Below are 11680 nucleotides of genomic sequence, written 5' to 3' on the forward strand. Positions count from 1 at the left end.
CAAGTTTGAATTTGATTCTTGTTATGAGGTTCAACTTTGAGTAAATTTTTACAAATTCAAATCTTAATGTAGAAATAATATATTCTATGATATATATATTTTTATACCATTTTTAGTCACATAGTATTTCCTTTCTTATTTTCCAAACTCTATAATTCCTTTGAGGATTTAATTTCCCATTTGGATATTTAACATATTTATTTTTACATTACTGTAATATTGTCACAAAAAATGCACACAAAAAATAAAATCCCAGCATGATGCATGTATTATTTTTGGTGTCCTTTGTTATTTATTATTATTATTTTTTGTAAGTGTGATGTCCACATGAAATAATGAATAGAGATAACCCAATATCTATAGAGTAATATAATTTCTCTTTCTAGATTTTTTTTCTACAAAGTGGGTGTTACAGATACTGGCATCACTGATGATGTGTGCACCTCATTTATAGCACTCCAATTCTACCTTTCAGATTCAAGCATTATTTTATGAATCTTCCTTTTTCATCTAGGCACTGGTGGGAGAAGCTGCAAACAATCTTCAGGAATACTTCAGAACAATGTACAAGAAAGTATGGTTGCTTCTATATTAATTATAGGCTAATGTTGTCTATTAATTTACAATGATATTTTTTAGGGAAATACAGTAGCGAAAACTCTGTTGTGGCATAATACTACCTCTGTTGTTCTGTCTCTAAAAGAATATCCTTTTGGCTTGTTCATATGTATAGCCAGAGTGACATATATTTTGGGAACATGTTGTATATTTTTATATATAATGGTACTTAATTTAATCTTTATTCCCAGGTCACGGAGGCTGACGTTGAAGAATTTGAAGCTAAATATAGAGGGTCAGATTCTGAGAAAACGGACTTGAAGGAACTCTACACAAAATATAAGGGCAACATGAACAGGTGATTTCTTTGAATTTTAATTTCCTGTTATGCTTGTTCAAACCTTTATCCTGAAAGCTGTAAACTGGTCCAACAGGCTTGTTTTAATTTCTATATTGCCATTGTTCCCTTCTATTCAGGCTTTTCTGCACAATGATTTTCTCAGAACCAAAGCTTGATTCTCACCGCTTCAAGGATATAATTGATGAGGCGATTAGTGAAGGTAAACACATGGTTGTAGTTACTGCTGTCGTTTGGAAGGATTTCAATTAGTTTCATTCATACATTTACAGTAGCAAGTGCCCTGGTTATGCAATTTTAGTTGTCAGTGAAATATCTGTTTCTGAAAGCACTTGCCATTCCTTTTTAATATCAGGTGAGCTGAAGTCAACTAAGGTGTATGAGAAATGGGCTAAAAAGATCTTAGGGATGGAGCCACCAACAAATCCGCTAGAGAGGAGAGCGAAGTAAGTTTTCATCCCCACATAACACTTGAGGCGGCTAAAATCCCTTACTATTCAATAGCTCCCTCAATTCCCTTTCTTCCAAACAAGCCCTTAGGTGTCAGTGTTACATTCCGCTACCATTTGCTTGTTTCCAACTGATCGTTGTCTTGAACTCCATGGCAGGAAGAGGAAGAACAGTGAGGAGAATGATCTGATACTGGCTATCTCACAGCGCAGGGCTGAGCGGAAAAAACAGTTCAACTCCATCCTCTCGAACATCATGTCCAAGTGTGACTCCAAGGCGAGCAGCTCGGAGCCCACGGAAGAAGAGTTTGAGCAGGCGCAACAGAGGCTGGAGAGCAGAAGGGCCAAGAGGCGCAAGTGATGCTGCTGCCAGCCTTCTTGCCCTATGCTGAATATTGTCTGAAGCTTTTGGTGTGACCTGAATTTACCAGCATGCAAGTGATGGTTCTAAGACCCAGTTTGAGCGTGTCAGGGTGTGTGTTATATCTCTTGTCCTCTCACGGTACACTATGTTGTATGGTTATCGGCTTATCACCTTGCTGAGAGGGAAGCTCTATTTGACTTGAAAGTATCATGACATATTTTACTGCGACAATTATCATTACACATTTCTCTAAGTTATGTTGCAAAAATAAAAATTGGCTTCAGTTTCAAAATTACTATGCTTGTCTTAGTTTGCAGCTTTTTTGTGTCATTACATACTTGAATTTTGAATGGTAAAATTTAGCATTCCTTTGCATTGTACTCTGAATTTTTTTAAAAGAGCTTTGACATACCGAACCAGTCTATTTTATGGCGCGTACTGTTATCTACTTTGAATCGTACAAATAAAGTTTGTTAATGCATTTGACTAATGGAGGTAGGGCGCCGCGAAGCGCGCCTACTTTTCTAGTGATTTTTAAAGTTTAATGTGTGTTGCGCTTCGAAAAGAATAAAGTAAAATATAAAAAACGTGGAGTTGTTTTTTAAAACAGAAAATTTTCAAAGGAATAAAATGTGGAGAAAAAAGTCCCAGCTATAGCAGACACTCCTCGCAGGTAGGCAGAGATAAGGACACGACTTTTTGTATTGCCAAACAGCGGTGCTGTCCACACTACAAGAAAAAAGGCAAGGAGTGTCGGCCAAAACCCCACACTCTTACTGAAATAAGCCGACACTCTAAGTATAAGAGTGTCGGTTGACCGACACTCTTAGCCGTCACTCTAAAATGGACGCTCTTATTCGTATAGAAGTGTGGGGACCGACGCTCTTATGTTAAAAGTGTCGGTTCAACAAGCAACCGACACTCTTATGTTAAAAGTGTCGGCCAGTACCGTGGCCGTCACTCTTACTGCGCGCACGCCAGTAAGCTACCTGGGCGCATATAAGAGTGTGGGGGCCGACACTCTTAGTGAATAATTTTTTTTAATATCCAATTTTATTTTTCTCCCTCCCCGGATGGGAAGCCTCCATAACAGCACAATATAAGCACAACATTCAATATATCACAACACAAGCACCATATTCAACATAACATAACACAAGCACCATATTCAATATTCATACAAGTTCAAGTCCATACGAAAGAAGTTCAAATCCATCTAAAACAAGTTAAAGTCCATACAAAACGCAATCATAGTAAGTTCCACACAAGCCTCCATATTAATTCATTCTGTTGGTGGGTCATTGGAGCCGCCGCCACTTGTGTTCATCAATAAGTCCATAAACGTGCTCTGATCCGGAGGCGGACTAGCATGATGTGAGCCCGAACCCTTTAAAAGAAACAAACATTTGTTAGTTTACCGAGTAACTAATTAAACATATACATAGACTGCAACATATACATGCATGTTTTCTAGTAACTGCTTAAACAACGAAGCAAATAGAGATGCAAAGGATATCAACTTAACGTACTGATCCTGGTGAGTGTGAGGGCAATCCTGGTGATTGTGACTGCCCACGAGGAGGAAATCCCCACGGCATCGGCGGTGGCATCTGTGTTTGCATCGGTGGCCAAATGCCTGGCTGGCGAGGTGCCCACGGCATCATTTGCCCTCCTATCACACCCAATGGCATCAATTGGTCTTGGACAGAAGTTGCAGAACCCTGAAACAGAAGACACACTCTTGTTTATGATTAAGAAGTTACGGTGATCAACAATAAAAGTAACTATAGATCATGCGAATGACAAAAGTTTAAAATAGATCATGTACAAGCAAACATGTAGAAAGACAGAGAGCAAGCAACCAATGATTATCAGACAAATGATGTTTAGTAGAGGATTGTACCTGTGATCCATCTGCCGCTGCAGTGGAGCGGTCCGATGATTGTCCAGACACCGGATGTGTGATGATAGGGGGTTGTTGAAAAGGCGGCATGCCGAACTGAGTTCCGGCACCTCCATACATCTGCAAATAGATTATTCATCAGTTTTTCAGTTAATCGGACTTGAGAAACAACGAAATAACAAAAAAATGATACCTGATGTAGCATCCAATTTTACATTTGTTGCATCTGTTGCTGCACTTGTTGCTTATATTGCGCCATACTCTCCTCCATCTGAGTCATCTTCTCAAGCAGCTCTCCTTCACGTGCAGATGGTCGTCGGGGTCGATTCGACCCAGCTGAGAAATTGGACCGTCTAGTGTAACTCCGACGGAGGACAACACCGTCACCAATTGCTAACCTGTAAGAGTATCATATATATATATGTAGTAAATGACAAGACATGACTAAACAGTAACAATGTGACAAGCGCATATACCTCCCATGTGGTACGCCTCCACCAGCCTTATAAGCCGCCTCCGTATCGAACTCACCAGTGAGCCAATCCGCGTCTGGACCATTTTTTTCTCTCACGTTGTCAATGTAGCGAGCCTATGAAAAAAATCATCCAAGTCACAACAAAGGCATATCATGTTCATCTTAGAGTCGATTTTCATACTTACCAGTTTCTCTGTCGCATTACTGTCATTCAGTATTTCCGGATGATTCGGATCGGGACCCTTGTGTCCCTCGACGAAGACTTGAAGCAAAGTAGGCTCCACTCCATTTCGAGCCGCCTGCAACACATGATTAAAAAGTCTAGACAAGTCTATGCAATTAACAATTGACCAGGCAATTTGACACATACCATACGTGCAGCCTTGCCAACGTGTCCATCTGCCCCGAAGAAGTGGACCCCTGGCTTGCTCAACCGATTCATACGATTTCTATTAGATATGGCCAAGAACTCCTCAGAAGCCCAATACTCGCACATCCACGCCCAAGCATCCGAATGGTGGCTCAACCAATCCACCTCACTCTCTTTGTACTGCTGAGCCGTCAGGTGAATTTCCTTTGCCATATTCGCGTCACAATAGTTCCCCTGACGCTTTTGGTACACCGTGACGGCCCTCAATCGTGCTTTATACATCATACCCTTTACAGCTCTATCTGCTGAGCCATTGAATACCTCACGCACATATGAATCATCCAAGGTATAGGGGTCGCACACGCGAAATTGGCCCTGCAAATTTGAAGATCACCAGAGACTTACAAATGCAAAATCTGAATTCAATTTGAATATCACAAGGGACTTACCCAAAACAAATCCCACACTTTGCTTGTGTGTGTCCCGTCGTTCCCGTACGGCTTGAGATCCCAATGAGCCCAGTAATGAGCAGCTATCTCTTGACCGCCCTCTGTCACCATCGCCGGGTAGGCGAATCGCAAACAAATCCCCAACTCTGTGAGGATTGGTGTGCGATGCCCTGTTCCGTCCCAACTAACCTCCTTCCACGCCCTGGTGCCTTTCGGTTCAATAACCCTCCGTTGATCGAAGGGTTTAGAAGGCTTCAATGTGAGGGACCGACGATACCTACAAATGAAAGTTTGTTATTTAACAAAGAAAATCATTTACTTAAAACTTCAACTTGACAATAAAACTTCAACTCAACAATAAGAATACCTGATGGCACGCCGTGGCGGAGCCTGTGTGGCAGCCTCCTCTGTAGAAGCGTCTGCTCCCGAAGTCTCCTCTCCATCGTCCAGTTCTGCGGCAGCTTCCTCAGCCTCCGCGTCCACAGCTGCCTCCGCGTCCACAGCTGCCTCCGCAGTAGGTGCCATAGTAGGTGCCACTAAATCAGCTGCACGCGAAGTAGTCCCTTCTGTATTGGAGGGTCCGCTGCTACCCCGCATCTGCTCTAGGGAGGCAAGCAACTGCTCTTGCCTGCTGTACAAAATGTCGAGGCAAGCAACTAGTCTTTCAATCAAAATGTGATAGTCATGACTCTTCAACCCAACGAGTTTACTAGTGTCGAGGTTAACTGCCCGTTTTATATTAGCCGCATAGCGATCTGGGAACCTCAGCTTTTTCAACCATTGAAATATCTCTTCTCGCTCTTGCCGTTTCAGACAATAAGGAGCTTGTGGCCGACTCTCAGATCCACTTGGATTTTTTCTAAGCTCAAGGTGCGGACGATCACAAAGTTCAGCTAAGTCTCTTCTTGCATTCATGTTATCTTTGGTTTGACCGGTGAAGTCGAAGCACATGCTTATGATGCTTTCCGCAACATTACGTTCTTGGTGCATCAAATCTATATTATGTGGTAACAGCAATGCCTTCGTATAAGGTAGCTCCCAGATAAACGAGATGTGCGTCCAATTGTGTTCTTTACCATACCCTTGAAATCGACCTCCTACACCCGGTTTTAGGTCACGATGTTGTCTCATGATATTTTCACCAGTTTGTCGCTTCGGTGGCCCATCTCTAACCCTCTTGCCTTTTCGAAATGACTTTGTATCCTTTCTAAAAGGATGATTATAGGGAAGGAGGCGTCGGTGAACATCAAAAAATGTTTCCTTCTTACCATGTTCTAACCTATATGCTTGTGAGTCACCCATACATATCGGACAACGCAGTATGCCGTGGACACACCAACCAGAAAAAATGCCATATGCTAGCAGATCATGAATTGACCATAGATATGCTGCGCGTAGAGTAAAACAACATTTCAGATGACTATCATATGCCTCAACCCCCTGCCACAACATTTTTAGTTCTTCGATCAACGGTTCCATAAATACATTGATTTTTGTTACAGGATCCTTCGGACCTGGAACAATAAGGGCAAGAAACATGACCTCTTCTTTCATGCATTTGTTAGGAGGGAGATTGTAGGGCATCATAAAAACTGGCCAACATGAGTAAGAAGTGGAATTATTGGAGTAAGGAGTGAATCCATCCGTCGACAAACCAAGACGAACACTCCTAGGGTCTCTTGCAAATTCTGGATCAAAACGGTCGAGAGCCTGCCAGGCCTCGCCATCTGAGGGATGCACCATGACATCCGGATCTTGGCCCTGACGATCCCCTTCTTTATGCCACCTCATTTGCTTTGCTGTCTCTTGATTTAGAAAGAGACGCTTAAGCCGTGGAGTGATAGGCATGTACCGGAGTTGCTTGATCGGCACCTTTGTCGTAACCTCGTTTCCATCCTCATCTAGCACCACTGCATATCTTGACTTACTGCAGTGGATGCAATGTGTGGTATTTTCATGCTCCTTCCAGAACAACATGCAATTGTCCTCGCAAGCATCAATCTTTTGGTAGTTCATGCCAAGACCAGCTACGAGCTTCTTGCAATGGTACAAGTCTTTCGGCATGTTATGATTCGGTGGGCTGATATCAATAATCAGTTTCACAATATCGTTGTAACATTTGTTGGAGAAGGTGTACTTTGACTTCATCGCCATGAGACGTGTTACCACCTGCAGTACGCTCACATTGGTTCCTTCATGCACTTTAGCCTCTGAGGCTTCAAGAAGCTTGTAGAACTCTCTCACATCCTCTGGAAAAGCTTGATTATTCTGTAGATCTGGGTACTCATTCCTAATATCATCCAACATCTCTTCCATTCGGTCTATATCCTGGTCCCCATCCGATTCAATAGTATGGTCCACCTCTCCATGCTCATGCCATACCAGATAGTTTGGCATAAAGCCATGTTTGAAAATATGATACGAGAGCTCCACTTTTTTCAACCGAACCAAGTTCCGACATTTTATACACGGGCACCTCGCTAAACGAGCATCACCAACAAATGCGAGTGCCACGAATTCATCTGCAACTCTCAACCATGCATCAGAGTGACCATGAGTGACACTGTCGAATCCATCGTACATCGCCCTTCTTCGATCGTCACTCATATTCAAAGCTAAAAAACATATAATTAGTGTCTATTAAATAATTTTGACATATAATTAGTGTCTATTGATACATTATTTATTTATTTAATAATTTTTGAGCTCATGCAGGAAGTTTTTATGCAAAGCAACCAAACAATAATGCTTTTGGGTATGCAGCCTAGTTCCCATATTTTGTTTTCTTGAAACTTGAACAATAATGCTTTTGGGTATGCAGGATTCGTTGAACACAACAGGACAAAACGTTAACAAGTACTACACGTGATATGTTTTCTATTCTAAAACATAAAATCATTGTTTTTTTGGTACATCGCCCTTTTTCGATCGTCACTCATATTCAGAGTGCCCATGAGTGACACTGTCGAATCCATCGTACATCGCCCTTTTTCGATCGTCACTCATATTCAAAGCTAAAGAAACGACACATATTTAACAACATATATACACTTAGGTACGAGTTAATGCATCACTACAATTACACATTAGAAAAATATGCAAGACAATAATGAACAAACAGCAATAAAATATATATCTATATTGCACATCGCATCACAGGTTAATCACTGCATATTTATACTCAAAGTTGGTAGATATTTGTACTCACAGGTTAATGTAGGGTGCTGCGGGCGGGGCGGCGCTTCTGTGCTCAGACGCAGGAGGGCGTGGGCGGCGCAGGTGTCGCTGGACGTCGGTGGGCGTCGCTGGACGTCGGCGGGCGTCGCGGGAGAGAGCGGGCGGGGCGGGCGGCGCTGGAGGGAGCGGGGGACGCGGGATGCAGCGGCTGCGCGGGCTACGGGCGGGATGCAGCCGCGTTGGGCGGGCGGCGCCGGGCGGGCAGCGGGCGGGAGCTGGCGGGGCAGCGGCGCGGGTGGGCGGCGCTTGGCGCGCCCGAGGGAGCCGGGAGGGAGCGGGCGGGAGGGAGCCGGGAGGCGCGGGGCGGCGTGCGGCGAGCTGGGGGGCGGGCGGCGCGCGGCGAGCTGTGGGGCGGGTCGAGCGGCGCGCGGCGAGCAGCGGAGCGGGCGGGCCGAGCAGCGCGGCTGGGCGGCGCCGTCGTGAGAGGACGAGGGTGGCGGCGTCGCGGGCAGTGGAGGAGGGCGCGAGGGCGGCGGGCAGTGGAGGATAGCGGCGGCGGCGGCGTCGCGGTGGGGAGGAGAATGAAGAGCGGGAGAACGGCGCGGGATGGAACCGAATGGCTAATTTTGGCTAGGGTAAAAATTAAGAGTGTGCGGCGAGTGGGCGGCCGACACTCTTAAATTAAGAGTGTGGGTTTTCTCGGGACCCCGACACTCTTAATTTAAGAGTGTCGGTACAGTAAAACCCACACTTTTATCCGTATTAAGAGTGTCGGAGCCGACACTCTTAAACTTACCGACACTCCTTCAACGTTTTCTTGTAGTGCCAGTACAGTAAAAATGGCTCCAGTTTAAAAAAAACAACTTAAACCAGGAGTCAACACGTAGGGTGCTCCAGTTTGAAAAAAAAACAACTTAAACCAGGAGCCAACACGTAGGGTCTGTTTACCAGTTCAGTATTTTTGAAGTTTTAAGATGAATATTATAGTATTCGTGGTTTAAAGTTTTTTTGTTGGTGTTTGTAAAACATTGTTTTGAATACCGTGTTATGGTTAAAACCACAAAAATTTTAGAGTTTTGGATAGTGAGGTTGGGAGCGAATTTTTCGTCCATAGCACGTATGTGAGTAAGATGCGTGAGATACAATATTGCACAGACTATAGATAGCTCGCGGGTTTTGCAAATATTGCACCGACTATAGGTAGCTCGTGGGTTCTGCAACACGTGAGAATTTCACATCATGTTATTATTATTGTAGGTAGTAATATCTCTGTTATTAAATATTTGTTCTTCTGCTAATTTATTTTTAACTAAAATACGATAAATAAAGGAAGTAATATAGATTTTTACTTTTTAGCACGCACCTCATTTCTTTATAGTTTCTTTTACATATTACACTCCAATTCTTTTTATCTTCACACACCTTTGTTCTGTCTCGTGCATCCAGTTTTGCTTTGGTTTACTAAAACTATGATATTGTGTCACAACATTCTGTATACAATGGTATTAAAATATTTTGGTACTTAGTGATGCTAATTAAGAATTTTCTGAAAGTCGCCTAGAGGGGTGGATAGGCGGAATCTGAAATTTATAAACTTAACCACACACTACAAGCCGGGGTTAGCGTTAGAATTAAATCCGAGTCCGAAAGAGAGGGAAAACAAATCAACCAAGAAATAAAGCGGATGAACACGGTGATTTGTTTTGCCGAGGTTCGGTTCCAAAGAACCTAGTCCCCGTTGAGGTGGTCACAAAAGACCGGGTCTCTTTCAACCTTTCACTCTCTCAAACGGCCACTTAGACCGATCGAGTGAGCTTTCTCCTTAATCAAACGGGTCACTTAGACCCCGTAAGGACCACCACACACTTGGTGTCTCTTGCTTTGATTACAAGTCACTTGAGAATAAGAATGGGGGAAGAAAGAAAGCACGATTGCGAAAGCCAAGCGACAAGAGCGACAAATAACACACAGATCACTCTCTCTCTCAAGTCACTAATCACTAATGATCACTTGTCTCAATTGTGGAACTTAGAGAGATTGGAAGCTTTGATTGTGTCTTTGAATGGATTGCTAGCTCTTGTATTGAATGTGAAGGATTGGAGTGCTTGGTTCAAGTGAATGGAGGTGGTTGGGGTTGTATTTATAGCCCCCAACCACTTCCTAGCCGTTGCTCTCTTTCTGCCGACGGTGGACGGTCCGCGCCCTTTGTCCGGATGGTCCGCCCCTACACATCAACGGCTAAAATCGCAACGGTCAGCAGTAACGACTATATCAATGGCTATAAAGCATTTAATGCGTCGTCAGATGTCAGATAAAGCAGTCGCGGACGGTCCGGTCGTGAACCCCGGACGGTCCGCGAGGACGCTAAAAATATATTTTACCGAACCCGTCACCTTCAGGTTTTTCTAGTTTTCACTGACCGGACGGTCCGTGCCTGAGGCCGGACGGTCCGCGATTGGTCTCGAATGATGCTTGCTTCTCCATCGGACGGTCCGTAGTGTAAACTTGCGTTTATGCAGTGTTCCTGTCCGAGACTCACTTTGGTGTCGCGGACGGTCCGCCGCAAGGGCCCGGACGGTCCGCGCGTAGGGTTTTTCCAAAAAACTTCTCATGTCCGGAATAATCTACGGTATTCCGGACAGTCGATTTAGAATAGTTGTAGATGAACTTATGCACCTGTGAAATGATCAACTGGTCAAGCTGGTTAGTCCACAAGGTTTGTGATGGTCGTCAAACACCAAAATCGATTATAGAAATGTTGAGACTATTTCCCTTTCATTTTTCATCGGAGAATAGCTCCCTATCCCATCCCCACGGCAAAATGATTCCTCATGGGGATTCCACGAACATTTGGGAGAGCATTTCTTCCTCGTCCCTGTTTCCCGCGAGGATAAATTCCTGATGGAAATCTCTGTCCCCGCTTAAATTATCATTAGAACATGCTTTCTTTGTCATTAATGCACAACATTATCATTTATATGCATTGTTAGAGGTAAGAAATCATTATATGTACATCAAAATAACATATTTGTATAATAAGTGATCAATTGATAAGATAATTATTTATTTTATCATTAACTATTACACATAAAACATTGTCACGTGCAAGTTTAACGGATCCCAACAGGAATGGGGATGAGAAATTTTTTCCATTTACATTCTCGTAAGGAAGAAACTTTTCATCCTGTCCCAGAAGAGTTTATTTGAGAGCAAGTGTAATGAAGAGCATTGAGGGGCTAAAATCCTTCACTTTTTAAAATTAAACAGTGAGGGATTCTAGCTCCCTTAGAGCTGCTGGTTTGGTAGACAAGAAAACAGTAGGAGAGAAACCCAATCGCTATTGACCCCTCAATTTTTCTGTTTACCAAACCAGCTCTCAATCTCCTTCATTGCTTTAGCTCCTAAATAAGCCCTAAGGGCTAGTTTGGGAACACTGTTTTTATAAAGGATTCCAATTTTCTCAAGAGAAAATAAACTCATTTTTCCTTAGAAAAATTAGAATCATTTGGAAAAACGGTGTTTCCAAACTAGCCCTAATAGATAAATTTTTCCGAGGAATCAAGGATTGAGTCTCCGT

At 43.3% G+C, this 11680-nt stretch overlaps 2 pseudogenes across 2 annotated transcripts; both read left to right on the forward strand.

The window, feature by feature from the left end:
* Positions 1 to 514: 514 nt before the first annotated feature.
* LOC109945918 (DNA J superfamily protein pseudogene) lies at positions 515 to 1127 on the forward strand (annotated as a pseudogene). The gene is made up of 3 exons (NR_163473.1): positions 515 to 574; positions 810 to 916; positions 1036 to 1127. The product of NR_163473.1 is annotated as a DNA J superfamily protein pseudogene (transcript).
* A 139-nt stretch (positions 1128 to 1266) lies between these two features.
* Positions 1267 to 1795, forward strand: LOC111589256 (DNA J superfamily protein pseudogene; annotated as a pseudogene). The gene is made up of 2 exons (NR_163476.1): positions 1267 to 1362; positions 1525 to 1795. The product of NR_163476.1 is annotated as a DNA J superfamily protein pseudogene (transcript).
* Positions 1796 to 11680: the final 9885 nt, after the last annotated feature.

This window comes from Zea mays, chromosome 4 (assembly GCF_902167145.1).
Source record: "Zea mays cultivar B73 chromosome 4, Zm-B73-REFERENCE-NAM-5.0, whole genome shotgun sequence".
Classification (NCBI taxonomy): domain Eukaryota; kingdom Viridiplantae; phylum Streptophyta; class Magnoliopsida; order Poales; family Poaceae; genus Zea; species Zea mays.